This window comes from Antennarius striatus, chromosome 11 (assembly GCF_040054535.1).
Source record: "Antennarius striatus isolate MH-2024 chromosome 11, ASM4005453v1, whole genome shotgun sequence".
NCBI lineage: Eukaryota > Metazoa > Chordata > Actinopteri > Lophiiformes > Antennariidae > Antennarius > Antennarius striatus.
This window is the reverse complement of record NC_090786.1, coordinates 8,319,858-8,341,964: the sequence shown is the minus strand read 5'-3', so window position 1 is coordinate 8,341,964 and position 22,107 is coordinate 8,319,858. Positions and strand designations below refer to the sequence as shown.

Below are 22,107 nucleotides of genomic sequence, written 5' to 3'. Positions count from 1 at the left end.
CTTTCCAGCTGCAAAGGTAGACAGGGATATTCTAACAGTTGATTTATTTCACCCAGGAAACTAAATTGCAAAAGGCCTGGAACAACTTAACACTAATCAGAGCTAGAATGAACTGCCAAAAGTCAATATATCGTTCCTTATTGTCTTATCAAGTTCATGTGATTTAGAAGGTATTATGAGTAAGTGTAACTTATTGGATAGCAGGATCGCTCTACCATCCCCTGATTAACAAAAAGTCTCCCCTTGAACTTTTTGTCTCTGATACATCCGTTCAGTTGCATGTCTCTTTGAATTACAAGACAAACAGTCTGTTTTGTTAAAATAAATTGAAGTAATTAAAATATCAATTCAAAACCAGGGATCAGCAGCATTTAGCAGAAACAGAAATATGGGTGACAACAAATACTGTACGGGTGAGATAGCACTGTTTATGTCAACATGTTGGTGTCAGTCCTAAACAAACGAATGATGATGGTAACACATTTGGCAAGGTGGAAATAAAGTAATAAAGAGTCATGACTTCTGCATTCAGGGACTTGTTTGATATTTCCAAACACGTGCTTAAAATGTCGAGATTACAATGAAGTATCTGTATCTGTATCTCGAGGCTCGCAGGTCAAACAAATTATTCTCAGTGGACAGAGAAACTCAACAATCAATAAACTCTACAATCTTTGAGGACAATCAGACCTCAGGCACATTTTCTTCATTAAACTTTCATGTTGATAAATAAAGTAATTTGTGAGCCATCTGCTTAAAAATTTACACATGCAAAATTAATAAATAAAAAAAGCCTCCCCAGTGATCTTCAAAATGGATATACACTGTACCATCGTGCATTCGCGCATCAACGCTCGCAACTTCACCTCCTCGCGGTTTTTTGGTAGGCAGTCATGTGTTACCGTACATGCATTCTATTGGCTGACGGCATCCGGAAATGGGCTACGTTCCGTGAATCTCGGACTTCCGTGATACACAAAAGTGCTTTAAACAGTCGATAAGAGTTAAGGAAAAGGTAATCAGATTCAGTGTGGTTTAATATTAGTATGGGGAGGGTTCCTAAACGTTTAAATTACCGTAAATAATAAGATATGTAGTTTGCCCGTATATCGCGGAATTCGTTGTTCGAATGTGGTTCCTGGAATGCATTTACCACAAGTAATGAGGCCGCAAGGTACACTAAATGTATATCCAAACTCCAGGCTGGCTTCTGTGAGATAAACACAGTTTGATTGTCATTCTATAACTGATGATCTCATTATATGATGTTTCCTTAATGAAACAGTCTTAGTCTGTGGATAAAGTTGGCAGGAAAAAAAACAAACATCATGATTGCGAAACAGATGAGAAGTAACCACCATGATCTCATGAGACTTTCAAAGTAAGAGAGAGAGAGGAGTAAAAAATAAAATCAAACATATCGAGAGCAAATGGCTCAAAAATATGTCAGTGAAATGAGCAATGGCTCTTACAAGCCCATCTGCCTCGTTGAGCATAAAACATTGGAAGTGATCTGCACAACTGTTTTTAAGTAATTTATCTCAGAAAAATAAAACAAAAGAAAAAACAAAAAAAACAACAAAAAAACCAAAACATTCTCATCCTCTCGCATTTCTTTCTCCAGAGCTCAGTGCAGGTACGATATCTGTGAAGTTAACAACAACAACTTTCTAGATATTTCAGCACAAAATTCTTCAGCTTCCCAAAATGACTTGAATGTTTAGTCCCACAGTGCTACAAAAATTCTGGTGACAAGTATTCTCAAATGAGCCCATCCTTTAGCAGTTTGAGATACGAGTTTAATTTGTTCCGTGACTGCAGTGGTGTCCTGAAGCACGGCTCATTCCTCGAATTTTCACTCGAAAGTTGAAAAAATATATGGACAGAGCAACAGCTTGTATCTCAAAAACTCATATGTCGAGAAGTTTGTGTCTCAAGGTACAATACTACCATCCATAATAAATTTAGAACCAGCTAGATTTTGTATACCTGCACAGACCATACACAAACAGGAATTATTTGTAGATAACATCTTTAATTCTAAGCATAAAAAAACTTGTTGCATTTTCGATTTTTGCTTTTTGAAGCAAAAATCTGTTCAAGGTCCTAATTTCATTTACATCATGCATGTGCCTAAGAACACACACGTTATCATGTGAAATAATCAACATTAATGAATGGTGTTATGGATTCAGGCTTCAAATAGAAGCAGGTTGTATGTTAACCCTCAGCACCACAGGTTATCTTGAAATTCCTCTGGTATTTGCATCCCAGCCAGGTCTTCAAACAGTTACGTACAATTATCATAAATACCCTGTGGTGAAATAGACACAGGCATCAAAATTATGACTGACTGAGTGCACAACATGTGGCTGTCAAAACGCAATGGAATGCCTGCTGAGTCGATGCAGCATCTGCTCTTTATAGCTGCTCAAATGAAAACTTTTTTGTCATTATGGCAAATAATTCAGTCATGTTAATGAATCCCCTGTATGCGGCTGGGGTATAAAAACACACTTACAGACACACTTATTTTCCCATGTTGATCCAGCTGACTCCACTCAGCCGACGTTCTTCTTGTACACTGGAGACGAAGGATTCATTTACATCTCTATATTCTGCAGGAGGTGAGCGGTAGTTTATTTCATATGTACGTCCTTCGCTACTGCAGAGAAATGCAAAAAAAATGTCCAAGAATAAGGTATTAGAGTTGTATGCTCTGCAAGAGGCATAGCTATTCTTAGATGCATTTAAAGTCTTTCTAAAATAATTGTAATTATAGAAAAATTGAAACCATATATAAAATAGGAAAATATGAATAATTTCTCTTTGGGATTATTAAAGTATTCATGCATTTATTCATTTAGGACCTTGGTGGGAACATTGCAGGAGTTTGCCACTTCTGAGTAGGACCTCTACATCATTAACCGTCAATCTCGTCATGCTACGGTGAAAGTAGAACAGGGGTGTTGGGGCGTGCCACTAATGTTTACTGTAAAATTTGTTTTACACCCTGAAGTGTTTAGTGTCAGAGCATCTGTCCCAAAACCCTCCCCTGGGTCTCAATTACTGCACAGGGGAAAATAGTAAATCTAACTATTAGGAGGAATGAGAAACCAAACTGAGCAAAACAAACATAACAAGCAGATTTTTGAGAAGAACTCTGCTTGGGGATGAATAAACAGCAATCAAACCAGCATCTGATAGCAAAGTGACCAAGTAACAGCCAAAGCCCTTTTTATTAGCTGCTCTGGCTGTGTGACATCCAGATGGTCTACAAACAAGATTTTCATTGGTGTTCATGTTGATGGTTATCATTGTGTTTAATGGGTGATTGCTTTGAGCTTGCTTGATAAATGATGTGCTTCATCATCAATGCACCGAGTGAAATTCCTCAGCTTCTTTGGCTGGTCATCATTCCAAGGCTTCACTAACATCACAAAGTAGCATAAAAGAATTTAGGATTAAAAAAAAAAAAACCTCAACATCTCTTATCGTGTTCATTCAGCCAGTGCCATATGAGTTGTTTTCACAACCCAAGAAGTACAATGCACCTTCGAGGAGGTAGAGAGAGAAAGGAGAGAGGAATGGGAAAGAGAAGATTGGGACGGATGACAAGAGAAAGAGACAGAATGTGTGTCTGTGCTGTGTATAAGTGCACAACTGTTGACAGACCTCTCTCCTCAAACCTGTCACAACCTTGAAAAGATCCACTGTAGCTCAGCTGAGGAGGGTGAAGAAGGGAGGGTGGGAGAAGAAGCAGAGCCATAGGTTTTTTTATTATACCTTTCATCTCTCCTCTTCAATCGGTCATCAGAAATGGGAAAATGCCGACACCCAAAAACGTTCCAATTTAATTTAGCTCAGGACTTACTTAGACACGAAAGAACAAGAAAATAAAGAAGGCTATATTACAATGTCCTGAAAGGAGCAAGAGAATTATTCATGCACAATGCAATTTAACTTCATTTCCCCAGCGCCAGTACCAACAAAAGAATATTCTCACTTTTCAAATAGGAATGGTTTTCCATCAGGCCAAAGCTATTTCTAACCTTGATCTTGTAGGATTGCTAATTGTTATGAAATACATCCTGTGAAAGTAGTCCAAAAAAAGAAGTGACGATTGTTGGCAAAAGGTCAACAGTAACATCAGGTCAGCAAAGTTAGTGAAAAAATTTAGAACCATCAGTCTTCTTAATCAGAGCAAACTGAATGTCAAACAAACAAATGAAGACAAAGTATTTTCTCACACATCAGTGTGGCTGATGGGTGATTTTTAATAGGCTCTGGCTGTAATTCAGCACGCATTACACTGATATTTGTTTGTGTTTTCAAGGGATCAGATCAGAGAGAAAACTCTGCTTTCATAAATCATAGGAACAACATTTTCGCTGTATTTGTTTGCCTTTTCACAAATTATTTGACTGGTTTGACCCTTTAATACAGCAAGAAGAGTCAGTTATAAACAGTGGAGATAGAATCAGGACCTTCACTGAAAATCATAATGAAAAGTTCCCCTTACTGATAATGAGAGAAGACATCTAGGGGGCAGTTTTTTAGTAATGTCTTGTAATTGTACAGAGATCAAACTACTCACTAAAATAAAAATATGTTTTAATGTTTCCCAAAATGCTGTTTTGACCCACAGCAATGGCAATTGATGAACTATCACCAATTAGACCAGTTGTCTCAGACAATGGCAAAAGAGACAAACAGCAGCAGTCAACCAGTCTTTTATTGGTAAACTCTTTCCTCAGGACTACAGAGGAAAAAATGAAAAGCAAAAAAAGAAAAGATTTAGAAAGTGAGCCCTGGAGCTAGTGAAAATAAAATTAGGAAATATGTTTGTACGATGTCAGGCTACCTGCTGACTGTGGGTTAAATGGAGCAGAGTCAGCTCTACTTTTTCAAAAACATGTGGCCATCACATAGGCAACATTAACTTTGAAGATGCACTCCACAGAGTTCAAATACAATTTTCAAAACATCAGCAATGAGCCGAAAGGAAGCCTCAGACATTTGAGGGCAACTTTTGGTGCATACACAAGATTACAAAGTGTATCTTCAGACTGTAATTTATTTCGTTTTGTAGCTGTCTCATCGTCCGGAGGGAAGTCAAGAACATTATCTGCAGGGCACAATTCATTATCCAGGGAAGAGATAATGATGACGAGGTACATGCTAATGTCTTCGCTGTTATTACACTCCAATTTCAAGTGAGCATTAATTAAAAATTTTGGAGTAGCAATCCATAGTCAACATCACCGGAGAGACTTTCACCTAAGTTCTTAGTGGTGCCTATTTGACTGAAATTAATTTTCTACAATATTGATTCTCCAAACTTTCATCTAAAGTGACCATAAAGCCCTATAAAAATAACTACCCCCTTATCTCCAGCACCCCTGTTTTTGCTCATTTTAATACTGGTTATTTTTGAATATTTGCTTGTAAAACAGCAGGTGTATGGTGCATTTTTTAAAGTCCTTATAAGGGTAAGTGTCCACTTCCCCTTACAGGGAACCAGTGTCCTATAACACCTAACACATGTCCCTTTCGAGGTTTTGAACATGTGCTGTAATTATAGGGGAAAATATCTTTAGAAGACCTTGACACTACTTACGTTACAGGTAAACACAAGGTTAGGTAATAATGAGAAACATTACAATTATGAAAATGCATCAGAGAGTGCAGTGTTACAGCCCCATTAGGAAACACCCATCATATCAACACAAACAGATCCCATGGAGTGAGACAAATACAGAGATGCTTTTACACTCCTTTGTTCCTTCTCTGCTCTGCTGGATCAGGAGTTAGTTCTGCTCACAGAGACTGTCAGCTACAAATGACGGCAGTGAATTAATGATTCATTATGCCCATTATAAGCAAATGGTGATCCACTGATGGAGAAAAATGTTACGCACACCCAGGTCCAATCATGACATTGCTTCCACTGTTGAAGAAAATATTCCCACCGAGAAGAGTTTAAAAAGCAGAAGCAGTTCTCAAAACAAATAGATGGAGAAAAATGCAATACAAATGTGACTCTGAGATCCATGTATGTTGTTTCACAATGTCTTCTTAAGAAATTTGAAACCCACAAACACTGGCATTTGTAATCTTTCATTCTAAATGTTATATATTCCTTGCTCAGCCCAGGGCTTTCTTCTAAATTAAGTTTCCATTTTCTTTTCATTCTGACCAATCACTTGAGTCTCCTGCTCTGCCATATGTTCAGATGAACTGTAAAACAGCTGCGACCCTGTTAACTCTATCAGGTATTTGATGCTGTGGATGAAATAATAAAAAAAAAATAGTACAGTTATGAATTATTTAGTCAGGTTCAATTCAATTTAAGTAACAAAGGAAATATAAGCTGCTGGGATCTTGTCTCTGGCACAACACCAACAATTTCTCTATATCAGCTTTTATTAGAGCAGATGAAAGCTTAATATCTATGAGGATATTGCAGCTAAAAACAAAAATACTTCAACAAATGGCACCCAAATTAATCAAAACTTTACTAGTTGAATGTGGAGGTACTGATATTTAAAGGCCGAGTGAACATAGCAGCACATCCGTATACTGTAATGGCATCCTGATGGATGGGGTTGGAGCAAAGATTGAATAGTCTTACTGTTTAGACAAGCCCCTTGTTAGGTCGGGCCCCATCCTGCCACTCCAAATGACGGATGGTTGAAAAAAATCTAACTCACCCATACGGTCACAACAACTCTGTACTACACGGCGATGTGCTTTTGTTTTTCTGAGAGGGCGGAGTAAAAGTTAATCAGGGTGAAGTGTGTGTGAAGTAGATCTATCAAACAGAAATAGGAGGGTGGAAGCAGAGGTTGGAAAGCAAATAATCTGAGTGTGTGGACTAAACACATTTCTGAAATTACTCCCGAAAAACAATCACCAATAAGTACATAAATCTAATGCATATTAATAAGCTAGTTCTGCAGTCTTTGGAATTATGTTACTATTAAGGAATGGATTTTAATTCACTATCCAGCCCTCCAAAGAGTGCAGAAGAAATTAAGGAATTAAATCAGGAGATGAGTTCATTGGTAACACTCCACCAAGGAAAGCAAGTCCAATGCAAAGAACAAGATAGGCCACAAGCATGACTTTGCTGGAGTACTAAAGGTGTGCATCTTACAAGTTGGTCCTCCATTTAAAATAGCTTTTGTTTTTGGACACACTGGCAGACAGAGTGGTCTCCTCGGGAGAGGTCTGATGTGTTTGCTGAAGGAGTAAGGTAGAAAGACACAAATAGCATCAAAATTGACTTTCACGGCTTTGAGGTGGAAAGAGCCTATCAAATGCAGGCCAGAAACCGGCACAGTCAAGCCTGAGCTTCTTCAACATTAACACTGCTGATCTGCACCACAAGTCATTGGAGAGAGAGATGAGGAATTGACTGGAAAGGAAAACAGGTGATGATCCTTTCTCCACGGCGACCCAACAGCGCTCCACAGCTGCTGCGCTCAGTACAAGTGAGCGTCAGTGTGGCATGTGGAGCCCCTTCGTCCTCAGATGACCCACGAAAAATGCCCCACAGTCACCGTGATCTCTCCTTTTCTCTCTCTCCAGCTTCATTTTTGACACATAGTAATGACTGGAGGATCAAAGAAAAAAAAAGAAAAAAAATCACAATTCCTAAATTCCTAAGTTCATTCAATAATAAATGCCGTAATTAAGATTTCTTTATTTGTTTAATGGAACGTTCTTTCATTTGTTTAACGGAACATTCTTACTACTTTTCGTTCAGACTAAAACAATATTCTACTCACAGTGACAAACATATAGCAAATACTTCACAATTTTGCTGCCACTCAAAACACAGATGTAACAACAGCGACCATAATTAAACTGTTCTTTCTTGGTGCTGTCAGTGTTGTTTTTGTATTTATACTGTAAAAATAAAGAAGTAGCAGCATCTTTAAAAGGGACCCTTTGATTATTTTTCAAACTCCAATTCTCTTATCCACACAGGCAAAAAGACATTCCAGAAAGAACTATTGTGTGGATTATTGCAAGAAACAGATTATTATCTGCACATATTCTCCAAGACCATTAAGCACTTCAGAATCTGAATCAGAATCAGAATCAGAAAAAGTTTTATTGCCAAGTACAGTAAAAATTACTGTCGAGGAACTGTCGAGGAAGAGAATAGTAGTGAATGAGGAATAGGAAGGAATACAAAAAACTATTTACAATTCACATTACGGTGAGTTTAGATACTGTATAAGGATGGTGATTGCAGGCGAAGAAAATAAGTCCAAACACTTCGCCACAATCTCACCCATTTTTGTAGGAACATTGAAATAACACTGGAAGATAATCCAATCTAATAGCTTTTGTGTGCTGCAGGGCCAGTTTGACAGTATTTACAGGAAGCGTGCTCTATAATACTACTTTGATATCCCATATCCCATCAAAGCTGCAAGGAGGCAGGTCACTGACTTGTAAACACTTCCTGTAAACAGCTGCACCTGAGACTTCAGTTCCGATTTAATAACCTAGTTAGCACACATTTGCGTTTTAACAGTTTTTGGCAGATTTGTCATTTCACCCTTCAGCAGCTCAACTAAATTTTGGATTGGATTTATAACGGTCAAAAAAACAGGAGCCGAGGAATTTAAACTCTCTGGGGTCTCTAGCTGTTAACAGAAATCTTACATTGTTTGTGTTACTTTTCATTAAAAAAAACTTTCATTCGGAACTCAACAAAACCATGAAGTAATTAAAACTCAGATCTGGTAGCAATATGATTACATTTCTTCAAATCTGTAAAAGATACTGCTTGGAGAATGACCCTGGAATTAAGAAGGACCCCCAACCTTGGATTGTGCACAAGGTAAATAACCCCTGTCACATTGTGATTATGATATATGAGCAGCAAAGGGCTGCACTCAAACTAGCTGCTGAAGCTGTAATACAACAAATGTGGTCATTACCAAACCAAGGAGGTGACTCAGACTGTGTTTATACTGCTGTGCGAGGAGCCAGTGATCACTGATAACTTACTGTACTAACTCAATCCTGATATTTCCATAAACGATACACAGAAAAGGAGCTGAGGGGTCAGAAAGTTATCCACGCTCCCCTGGTGGTTCTTGGCAGTTGTGGATTAAGCAGGATGTGACTGTTGTAATGATGGGAGCTTAAGGAAAATGCATGACTACAAACTTTAGAGTCTTTCCACATCTCTGCTGGAAAAGAGTTTTAATGAGATTAATTTAAAGAGCTTTAGTGAGACTAATCTGGATAAAGAAAGAGGTTAAATAAACATGAACAGCAAAGAGGAAGGAACAAAGGGATAGCATAGCCTGAGACGAAACTCAACAAGTTTACTGAGGGTCATCAGCAACAAAGTCTCTTTGTAATGAAATATTCTGAGTGTGTGAGGGGAGAAAGCTGTGGTAATTTATCCTAGTAGCTCAAAGCCATCTGTAATTACACCCCAAGTATTAACTATTTGCTCATTTGGAGGGCCACGCTGGAAGTTTTAACTATTCAAAGGCACTGTATGAATTGATTTAATTCTGATGATGTTGTTTTTGGCACAGGTGTCCATATTAGGATGATTTGAAATCGCCTTCTCCTTACTTATAATTAAAAAACAGCAAATTTATTTCTTTGTGTTTTGTGCTAAATAGCAAACAGACATTAGCATTTAGCTCCATGCACCCTTATATACATAAATAAGACCTCTCAGATGTTACATGATATTAGGGATACTGTTCAATTGAATATAACAATATACTGTCGTGCATAGAAAAAATATGCTGTATGCTTGTCCTCGCAAATATGTCATACTACAATAAAAATGTCAAACTTATGTCACAGTCAGTTGTTTTCTGATTAAACAAAAAAGTAAATTACAAATTACAGCTCAGTTGGAATACATAAAGTATCACACAAAATACATAACACAAGGCTCTAAAGTTGGATCCAACTATACAAGGTTATGAATGATAAGCTAAAGTTAACGTTCCCTAAACTCACACAGAGAGCAGTAAAGTACCTGAAGTTAAAATAAAAAATTTAACAAAAAAAATTCAATAAACCAAGAGTGTGGTACTACTCCAAAACACAACTTGCCAATAATATTCAGAAAAAGAAACTTTTTAGAACTCGTACAACTGCAACAGCTGTCATTGCTTATACATTAGAATGGGAATGTTGTTGGCACATTTCTTGTGCAATCTTTCTTTTTATTTATCACAATTTTATATTTTGTGTCATATTTCTGGTTTGATTGTTGCTCTTATTTTGAAAGGTCATGGTGTGATTTTATATCAGTGTTTCCTGTTTTACATTGTAAGTTGAATCCCATGTTATTTATTTTACACCTTATTCAACTTTGTAATTGTTTCCTGTGCATTCCTTGCATTAATGTATTTTCTCTTGTGTCCATGGGATTTATGGTCTGTTTTGTGATTGTCCGATGACACCTGTTCCCTACCTTCTCTCATTCCCTGTATCTTAGGTTTGTGTGTTTCCCTTCTTCAGCTGCCAACTTGTTGCTGATGTTGTCACACGTTCGAGCCTTTTTTTCTTTTTAGCTCATTTTTCAGTGTCTGCAATTACTTGATTATGAGTTGTTGTTCCTGCCTGTATGAAACCATTTATATCATATATATTCTGAACCTGAGACAGCTTCATAGCCTTTGACCACATTTTATATTGCTACCAGTCTTACTATCCTGCATCCATCGATTTCTGGCTGTGACACCAAGTAGGTGCATGGACGTAACTTTTTCTTATGCTTGCTCTTATTGACACTCCCTACCAGTGGATGTAGATTGCATTTTTTGGGATGAAAATTGATGCACTTCTTAACAATTAAAAATAATTTGTTGAGAAATTAAATGTGTTACAATAGACATTCATATGAGGGCACAAGAAATGTTGACATTACCCTTTGGGCACACAACAAAGACTTGTACATCTTCACTTATACAAATACCAAACCAGTTGGACTTTTTAATATTCAGTGTAAGTGGCAGTGATGCATAAAACTTCTACAAGGAATCCAGACTTTATTAATCAAACTGGTTTAACCATTGCATTTTCATGTGTGCACTATATATTCCGCAGAATAAACGTTGATAAATAATAAGCTCCAGTACTTCCAGCACATTGCCTGTATATGAGGCAGCTTGGGTTATGATTACATTTCAAAGAAACGCAGAGGGTACTAAGCCAATAAACAGTTTTCTTTTTTCTAATAATATAGTCCTGCCAAAAACGTTGTATGGAGATGTGCCAGGCATTTCCATCCATCCACTCTTGCTACTGGCCTGCTTTCCATCCCAAAGACACCACTAAAGTTAATGTACTCTGGCTTTCTAGTCCTCGACTAAATCTCCCCATTTCTGTAACACTTTTTAATCTGATCATTTGAAACAGGATCGAGCTCTACAAAAATGCCTCCACAACTTTTCCTTGAGCGAGCTGTTCAATAAGGCTCACATCTGATGTTGTTATTGCCAGAGGGTTTGCACAGCTGATACGGAAGGACAAAAAAAAGATGACCACTGTGAACACCTACTCCAATGATTAATGTCACTGCTGTTCAACCACAAAGCTTTCATGTGATGCCAGGTTACACACATTCCTGAGATGAGCTTGAGAAGGTTTTTTTTTTTTTTTTTTTGTGGTAAATCAAAATAATCCCTGGGGAAGTTTTTTAACACTCCATCTTCACAACATTGAGCAAATACCCTAGTTAGGAAAGGTGACATTCCCTGAACTGGAGACACAGATTTGACTCTAGAGAAAAAGCTATTGACTTTCAACAGCTGTGACTGAATGTTTACTAAATTATTATCAAATAACGAGGTACTTGTAATTTACTTGTGTATTTTCATTTTAAGTCTTACTTGATTTAAATGTATGGCTCCTTTTTATTTATCTGGTGGTTTTTGTTACAGTTGTTGTAGAGTTTCCATGGTTTTGTCCAGGGTGCAACCCACCTCGAGGTGAATGTTGGATTAGATAGGCTTCAACCCCCCAAAGAAGAAGACAGCTTCACACAACAAAGACTTTGTTGTGGTTGTATTTAAAAATATAAATGGAATATGAAAATTTATGATTAATGGTAGTATCAATATTATTAGTGATTTTTTTTATAAATTTCTGTTCTACTCTTTTAATAATTTAAAATTTCTCTTGTAAGATGTATTTTGTTTTTTATTAGTGGACTGGCCTGCAAACAAAAAAGACTTAAGAGCTAATAGCAAAGAAAATCTCTAATCTGACTGATGTCTGGGTTTTTTTTTTTACATTAGTGTTGTTTTTTTAAACAATTTAACAGTTTGAATCCTTTGAACTTCAGGCGTCACGAGTCAGATTGGAGTCAATTACTTTTCACTTAAACGGCGGTTGTCATGACGACGGTTTCTGCACGTGCGGTGAGATCTCACACATGCGCAAACAAAGTTTGAAGCCCAGATGGAAAACAAAGTACATTATTTCACCTCACAATCAGGCTGCCTGCTTGTTCCTTTTACTCTTATGCAACATTTCAAATCCCGATAAGATTGTTGTACATCTGTGTCTCTCCTTTCTAGTCCCAAGACACATCTGCGAGATGAAAAATAAAAGCAAGATTATTTTTACACCATTGTGTTCTCCTCTGTAGAATTTCGCCAGAGGGCTCACTTTACATTTTTGCCCTAGCATGGTACAAGTTCAGCAACTCCCCATTTCTTTATGAAATGTCAATCAAACTGAGCGAGGAGGAAAGCCCGCAGACAGGTCCTGGTCTGAAGGATGAAACAAACTCTCCCTCTCAAACCTGCTGCAGGGGAAAAACACCAGAAACCTTAATTTAAAGTTAACTTAAAACTTAGAAAACTGTTTATTTCACTTTGCTTTGGATGTGTCAAACAGCTATGTGAGAGGTGACCTTCAAGCATCATTTAAAGTGCTGGTACTACAAACAAACTTAGGAGAGATGAATTAATCAAGCTGATAATGAAAACAAGTGGATTTTTGTCACCAATTCATCACTTTGATATTGAACATTAAAGAAAATACCAATATCTGATCTCCTACACATGATTTGAGATTCAATCCAAAGTCTTAATTGTACTATTAAGGAGAGGGTAGAACAATTTTCTTAACAACCCCATAACTAGTATGTAACATTTTAATTAAATATGCAATATGCAATACAACCATATTCATTAAGTACACACATGAACCAGAGCATCATAAAGATACATTTTTATTTCTTTTTCTAAAGACACATGGTATTTATTAAGCTAGAGTACTCGTTGAATAGTCACAAAATCATATCAACAACTTCAAGCATCAACTATTGTGGCGATGCTGGCAGAAGCCGGCACTATTCACGCCTCAAGTAGCAGGACTAAAGCACAACACATCAGTCAGGAAGCTGTATGCACAGAATAGAGAAATAGCCTGTAGAAATACCATTGCTTTGCACAGCAGTGCGACACAAATCTAATCAAAGCCATGGTTAACAGTGATTTAGCATAGATATCAGTTCTAATCTGCAACCTTGAGATAAATGCTTGCTCACTTTTTTCAACCTGTGTCCCACGTGGTTTGCAATAGTCCTTAAACTACATTCAGAGCTACAACCCTTTCGAGTGTTCAGACTATTCAGTGACACATGGTTCAAAGTAGTTTTGGATTCATTCTGTTTCATTGTGTCACAGGTGTAAAATAAAAGGAAGGCAGAGAAAGGCCTACACTTCACTAGCCTACAGAGGCCCATTAACATAGATAGTGTCAAAAACAACAGCAGGGTGGCGCAGAAAATCTACTAAATGTAAATTTAGCTGACTGATCCTTCATTAAATGTGTGTGATTCATTCAGAGTATGACTACTGAATAGGTCTTCCACATTTGTCACGAAATAAATTATTACATGAAAGGGTTGATTTGATGATGTCTGTCTAGACCTCATGACACTGTCCTCTGTTTCTACTAGAGGAAAAAAACAGACAAAAAACTGAAATGAGAAGCGCAGATATGATCAAGGATAAATCATTTATGCTAAAAGGTCCTTCACCTCAATCAAACCTCTAACATCATTTGGAGATTAGACACTGCAAAGGCAATTTCTTTTTGTTATTCGGTTCGTGTGTTGGAGCTTGACACATAATTTGGCTCATTTGCAATGTGCTTGGTGAGCCGGATTACAAAAGCCAGAGGGAGTCAGGCAAAAACGAACAAACACAAAAACATGCCAGGCTTTTTTTGTCCACTGCAATCTACCAAATATTTAACAAGCAAATCCTGAAAATATCTTCCTAAAAACCTATGACAAATGTCTTCTGACACAAAGTGGTTATACAATAGTATCTAGTTCGCATCTGAGTCACACTTTAAGCACTTATATGAACTTCTAGTTGTGACATTAGTAGAATATAATATGGAATCATTTCACACAATACTGTATATGGAATGGTGTCTCACTAAAATTGTGCAAGAGAGCATAAAGTACAGAGTAATCTCATTGAATGCTGATGAGATATAACATCCAAGGCTCAAAAAAGCATGATAACAGGTATTTGTCTGTCTGCACAGACATCTGCCCTCATCAGTAATTACTATCTGAAATGATACGCACTGCCAGACATGACAGTGCTCAATCAAGTCATCACTGATGGCCGATAGAATCTGCTTTACCCACACCACAACCGTTTTTTGGATTCCTTCAGTGTGGAAAATTTTAAATATTAGCCTCCATCATAGCTTTGAAATCAGAACCCATAGTGCAAATTACAGATTATGTTGAGAAATAGCTAATTCATGTGTCAGACACTATATTTGATGAGGAGCAGCATTCAGTTCATTGTTAACATCAATTCAATTGTACATAAACGGTTCTACTTTAAACATCTTAATCTTTTAGTTTAAAGACAAAGACAATAAAAGCTGCATTATTCAAAGAGTATGTAGGGAAAAGAATGTATAACAATAACAATAAAACTGAAAGAAAGGCATCATTGTGATTAAAATTATGTTTTCAAGACTTGAAGAGTTTCTTTGTCTCAGATACTGTTTTTGTTTTTTTGCTTGAGGCAAATGTACTTTAAATTTCCTGATTTTCTTTCTTCTTTCAGTTTCCCTCCATCCCCAGCAGCGTTTCACTCACTAGCTGCTCAAAAATGGCTCTTGTCTAACTCTTTTCAGGATTATTTTTTGTGGATTATTATGCAGCTGAAGCCAACAGGGGATCTCTTATCAACCTGAGATGATCTGGAAAAAGTAAAATGGTCTATTATCTACTCATATTTCATTAAACTTCAATCTTCCAGAATCACAGTGGATATTTCATAGTTTGGTGTGCTACAGTGAGGCAGAGAAAGTACTGCATGATATAGTTTAATCATTAATAAAATCCATACGGTGTGAAACTACATTAACTCTGAATAATAAACAAACTATCATAGAAAGAAACATCAATCGAGGCAAAGAAATGTGGCTGAATATAAACTGTTTGAAGCTGGTCCAGGATTAGTCAATCCATCATCATTATGATTTACTTTCTGTATGTTATACCTGTTACATATATCCAATACCTGAGCTGGAGGTGAGTACCAATTTACAGTATACATAATTCACTACAAGGAATCTCCTGTTTTGCTGCTGCTGCTGTGTGTGTGTGTGTGTGTGTGCGTGCGTGCGTGCGTGCGTGTGCGTATGTCTCTCTCTCTATTTTGCTTGCTCTCTACAGTTATCTTTTTACTTCAAATCTATCCCTGCGGACCACCGCTGAAAATGATGCGGCGCAAGCTGTTATTGATTTATATGCTACAAGCAGACAGAGCGTAGACATAAAAGAGCAGTCAAATATGGATCTGAATTCCCTTAAGTGAGGGCTTCTCTGTCAGGCGAGCCGAAGTTAAGAGAGTGAGAGTTTGAGAGAAAAGCAGTGACATATGACAGACTGGGTGAAAGAAGGGCGACCAAGAATTTGGGTCAAGGCAAGAGACAGGACCTGCAGAGAGGATGCCAAAAAACATCGAAAAAGAAGAAAGAACTCACAGATTACAAGAGCAGCAGAGTGTATCAGGTCTCACTAGATTCTCCCAAACTGCATGGAAATATACTGGTATTGATGACAGCACTGCTGGTTGTTTCATGCAGCAACATTTACAGTTATGGCTGACGTATTCCGGAGTGCATCAAAATTTATGTCTAAAAGATCCACATCAACCAATGTTTGGACCATCGCTGACCTAAAGTCTTCTTTTGTAAATCAGCCTAACTTTCCTCTTTCAATTAAGCTAGCCTTATTTGTCCCGGTACATGTATGTGTTGAACATACACAATATCCTAAGGCAAACAAGGAGCTGTTTAACAGTCCTGAAGTTAGACCCTTATTGCTACCAATAAGAGGCAGCTCCAGCCAGGTTTATGATAACTAGTAAAGGTCATTGAGTGATGAGCATCTGTTTACTACATGTTTGTTAGCTATAAAAACTTCAATTGCATCTAGCGGGTCTCATTATTGCAAGCAATGTAGCCATGACGCAACTATAAAAAAAATTGCAAAGCCAATGAGGCATGTAAGGCGCAATTATAATAATGATTGAACACCTTTAGATATTGTATCTAAATTAATGGCCATATAAAATATCTGCTCAAAACACCAAAGGTGTCATCCTGTTTATCATGTCCCTGAAGTCTGTTGCTGCCTTCCCAGAACCGTGTCTCTGAAGCTAAGCAGATGCTGTGAACATGGGACAGCAACAGCAGCTTCCCGGAGATGGAGACAAAGACAAACAGGGTCAAGGGCTCACCTCACAGGGTTCTACCATAATCATACCCTCAGGCAGTGAATCTAAAGGAACGGAAGGGGGAGGGGGGTACAGTGCAGCTTTTGGGGGAACATGAAAATTGAGCTGACAGCTTTCAATATGATGGTGAAATCATCTTTCTCATCAGTGCAGGAGCAAATTCTGCACCGTAAAAGAGACAAGTGAAGGCAACCTACAGGGAATTTGTGTCATTGTTTTTTAATGGAACTGTAATGGAAAAGTTTCTGCCCATGCACAGTCTAAAGATAGACACTGTTCTGCTCTGCTGTGGTCTGCATGGCTGTGAAAGTGGATTAAACAGGCTTTAACATCAAGAAGAGGTCTAATGAAACCCAATTGGGGAGTTACGCCGTCTGTTTGGCCAGCTGAATCCTGTAAAATGCCCATCACTGTCTCCTGTTGCCTGCTGTAAAAGTCTGACAGTGCCAGTCAGTGTACCTCAGTGCCACCTGGGGGTAAGTTTGAGGTTCTAGACAGGATCCAGCGGCAGCTACCGCTCTGGTTCAGATACCAATGCATATTCCATATATGTGTTTTTTCCCTAGCAGTTTTGCACAACTTGCCTTTTTTAAAGACGAAACACACCAGTCAGTTTCACACTCTAAAATTCAACATCAGATGGATTAATTTCATGAGAAGTTAACTTGTTAATGAAACTGTATTTTTCTACTTGTAAGACAAAGTGTAGAATGAGCAACCTGTGGATTGGGGAGGAAGTGATTGTGACTTTCTTGTGCGTCTTAAATAACCATTACAGAAAGGTGGTCAGTCTTCTTCCCTCCTGATACAGACAGGCATAATGTCAAAGTCAGAAGGCTCTGTTTTCAAATCCACCTGAGGACCTGGAATTATTCTGTGTGCAGTTTTCATGTGTTTCCCATTTCTGTATGGATTCCCACTGGGTTTTCCTACTTTCTCCCATCAACAAAAACATGAATTTATTTGAATTCCCTCTAAATCACTCTGCTAGACCTGAAAGTGGTATTTTATGCACTCAACATATTACAAAAGGCACATCATAAGTATATTTCCCAAAATGCTAACCTAATTTTGTAATGATTGAGTTATGGGGGAAAAAATCACATCATTTTCCAGTAAAGTGAATGATTCATTACTTATCACTGCTCATCAGTATTTACAGCCCAAATTGTAGGTAAATAGTACAAATTATTGTAATGGAATCAGTACATATTCACTATTTTGGGATTAATAAATGAAAAGCGTTAGTATTTGTCCTCATTCTAACCACCAAATAGAACAACAGGGGCAGCGGAAGGAAAAAAAGTAATGACAATTTCTTCCCTCTGAGCCACCTCTGGCGTGGTCAGCATTATCAATGCACTATCCTACACCTACAGCCCTTTGGCAGAGTCATAATGATGATGAATAGGGCAGTCGCATTATGTACAACAAAGCCATCTATCAGGACAACAAAGCCAGAAAAAATACTGACTGGGGTTCAAAAAATACATCAAGCCATGGACTCTCTCTTGCTGTTTACCTTCATCTCTAATGATGTTCTTTTTCATGTTTCCTTTTCTAAATGCCCTCGGCATTAACAGCAGGCAGTGGAAATTAACAAAATCCATTACTTGGCCACCTTTAATGGACTGGTGTCAGACCTTGCATTCACCATGACGCTGAACTGTTCCAGAGCGACGGCTTTGTTGATATATTGATATAAAAACACACCGCATGTGTTGATATGTACAACACATTAAAATGCTAAACTGCAGAGGTTTGGGTCCACGTTGAAATAACTTGTGATGCAAAGACAACTGCTGCATTGTCAAACTCACACTCTGGTTTCTGTGATGAATAACGGGAGCCCTGGACCAAACGGAAATATTTGCGCCATGGCACAGATGCCATTCCCTCTGCTGTTACTCATTATAAAGAACAATGTCAAAGTATCCCCAGGTCACTGAGAGGGAACATTCCTTCACATTGCCATCTATGGACATCATAAATAAATAGTCACCCCAATTCATGAAGGTGTAGCCACTTGCCATGTAAGGACACAATTAATTTCTCCCTCTATCCACGCGAATGAAGCAGGAAAGACAGCAACAAAAGAACATGAATGACAATGCATTAAGGGGCTCTTTTGGCAAAGGATTTTTTATCCACTGTCAACTTTCAATTTGATGAATTCAAAGAACAAATACGTCCCCGTGTTTTGATTAACTGAATGTATTTTACCTAAAGAGCCACGGGGCTTTTTTTTTTTTTTTTTTTTGGGAAGAGAGCGCAGAGCGCACAGGTTTGGACAAGGATGCTGAGCAGGGAAGCGGAACAGGAGCGGGAACAGCACTTATTTGCAAAACCTGCTTTTAAATCATAGCACAAATTATACAAAAATGTTTCTGTAAATAATAGCATATCCGTTTTGATAACAAGCACAAGCTGCCAGTCTTGCTCCGTACTGTAGTATGCCCTAAACTTCAAAGTGTCGCGTTGAGTGGCGAGAAGCGTGCCATATCAGGAGCCAGAAACCAGGAGGAAAAAATAGAATCATTTGCTGTTACAAAATTATCAAATAAGTTTTCCGCTTCAATGTCTTAATCTTACCTACCTCGTCTCATTTAATGGTGCGCTGGGCAGATATGGTGTTAGGAGATTTAAAAATCCTGTTAAACTTGTCACTGGTCCATGTTTCGTAGGGCAGCAGTACGGCAGTCCAGTGGAGTCACAATCTGAAAGCAGCTGAAGAGGTTCGCCACTTTCTGCCGTCACAGAGCCCGAGATTGCACGGCGAAGTGTGAGGCACCGTGGGATCTCCAAGGGCGCACGACAAATCAGTGCGCTAGGATTGGTCGGAGCAGTCGTGACGCACCAGCAGGTGGCACACCCGGCGAATAAAACAGTGTGACCCATTCATTGATCATATGGGAGACGAGAGCAGTTAGTGCACACGCACACTGGGAAATCACATGGAAAAACACGATTCGTAGAAGTCGAGCTACAGGAAAATATCTTCCATATAGGAGCAGTGACAGCGACGACATATTCAACCTGTTTAAATATTCCAATATTCCAAAGTCTTTTCACAGATATGCCAAATTTTCAAAAGACAGGTTAGTGCTTACCGAAACAAATTATTTCAAATGTAATGCAGCCGCCAAAAAACGTCCCTGTGATGCTTTACAGTTTTTGGGGCTATGAAGGGACCAGCTATGGTACTCTCAACATGAAAATAAAGAAAGATAAATATAACTGCATAAACAGAGGTATTCTGCGTGTAATGCCAAAACTTTAATTGAAATAATAGGAAGATTTTTTCAATCAGAGTTGAATAAAATTGGAATTCCACCTGCTTATTTCACCCATGGTGGAGGAGAAACAAGAACATTTTAAAGAGAGTGTGTTTTGACACTTGACTGGATGTAATTTAGGGAGCCAAAACAAATGTTTAATTTAAAAAAAACACACACAAATAAGGATTTTGTGGTAATCCTTGGAGGAATGTGTAAGCCAATTACCGCTGGCTGCAGAGACTTGTGGAATGGAGCCTCGGAGCTTCCTGCTTTGACTTACTACAGATCTCCAAAACACATTTCCTGGTCCGAGTGAAATTTCTATGAAGATGCAAAACTTTTAGAAACACAGAGAAGGTGTTGTGGTGACTTCCTCTGACAGTGTTGTGGTTATCCTAATGCCTTGTGGACTATTTGAGACTGTATCTGTGTGTACTTTTCTCGAGCGGCTTGTTTGCATTCTGTGAGAGGGCAACCAGTTCTTTCCATATGCATTCTAGTGTACACATGTGTGTAGTCTTTTACAATGTGTGTATGAAAAAGACTTGAATATTCCATCATCTGGTTGGCTCATGTTGTGCTATTCTCATGATTGTGTGCTAAAGCTTATAGATATTTGCTAATCTATGAGAATGAAAAAGTCTTTGCAGGTATGTAGCCTAGACACACAAATAAATAAAGGTGCAATGAGGCCAAATATTGACATTAAAGATTTATTTTATTTCAATCTGCTCTCAGTCTGACTGAGCAAACGTTGCAAATCAAGTCCACAAATTGTATTGAGCTCTGAGTATGACCTACAGCAGCGATCATTGCATTCTGTACACAAAGCCTTAAGTATAAACTGCAACAATGTAAATAAAGTATCATACATCTTAAGTGAGACTCTTTTGATTCATTTTTCTAATTAATAAGTAATACAGTAAAATGGTAAAAATAGCCAGTCCAGCTCACCTGCTGTGGGCTTTGTTAAACACACAACCAAAGCCGCGCCTCAACATTCACCTTCCTGCAATTTCACAGTGTCTGATTCCTCCAGTATTGCATGAACACACTGATAACCAAGTCACTATATAGCCAACAGCTCCACAGAGACAGTTTTCACTTCATAATGGCCTCCTTCATCCAACTCTCATTCTCAAGGGTGTCAACTAAATACACGGTTAGACAGAAATAATATGCTAACATCGAGATACCCTTTTAACAGGTGAACAAATGTTTGCTCTCTGCTGAAAAAGTGAAGGATTTTCAAACAATCAGTTAGTTATATTACTCAGCCAAGACTTCTTTCACTTAAATTGTACAGTATGTACATGAGTTAGAGAAATAGAACACAGAGGGGAAAAAAGTTTTGCCTACGCGGTACCACTGGACAATAGATGCTAGATACTATGAGGTGAACATGAAGCTCAAAAATCTATAAATGACAACTAGCATAAAGCTTGTTTTTAATCATTTAGATGTTTAGATGACACATCAATTAGAAAATCGAGAGAAAAATAATTCCCAATATAGTGAAATATCAACTTCTCCTTTATTTTTAAATACAAATCTATGTGAGCAGGGTAGTTCTTATGTGTCTGAACTGATGAGTAGCATTAAAATGAATAAACTTTCAGAGTTTATGGAACTCCCTTCAATAGAACATTATTTCATATTGTATAATGGATATACTAAGAATGATAAATTAAGGATGACAATGTTATATTAATATGAATGAAAATGGTAAAAAATGTAAGCAGAAGAATTTGAAGGGGGATATTTTAAAAAACTAGAAAGATAATTTTATCAAACAAGACCCCAAAGGGTTATAAAGCATGTTCTTGTTCAAAAAAAAAGTCTAAAATTTGTTACTCACAGTATATTTAGAAAAAATCTGTAACATCAAATCATTACACAAATCTGCAAACCATGAAATGTTTTGCATTATAGGAACTCATGATTCAGTGTTACACTCAAAGAATGCTATGCTCATGATTTCACCATAAATGAGTAAAGCTCCCTGATGCTTATAGCTCACACATACTAGTGCAAAGACT

At 37.8% G+C, this 22,107-nt stretch overlaps 1 protein-coding gene across 3 annotated transcripts in view; it reads right to left on the bottom strand.

Moving 5' to 3' along the window:
* chrm3a (cholinergic receptor, muscarinic 3a) overlaps positions 1-19,579 on the bottom strand; it is a 73,662-nt gene extending 54,083 nt beyond the window's left edge. For all 3 annotated transcript variants that reach the window (XM_068327333.1, XM_068327334.1, XM_068327332.1), the window contains exon 1: positions 19,387-19,579. The gene's annotated coding sequence lies outside the window, so the exon portion shown is untranslated. The remainder of the gene's footprint in view (positions 1-19,386) is intronic.
* Between the last annotated feature and the right edge of the window lie 2,528 nt (positions 19,580-22,107).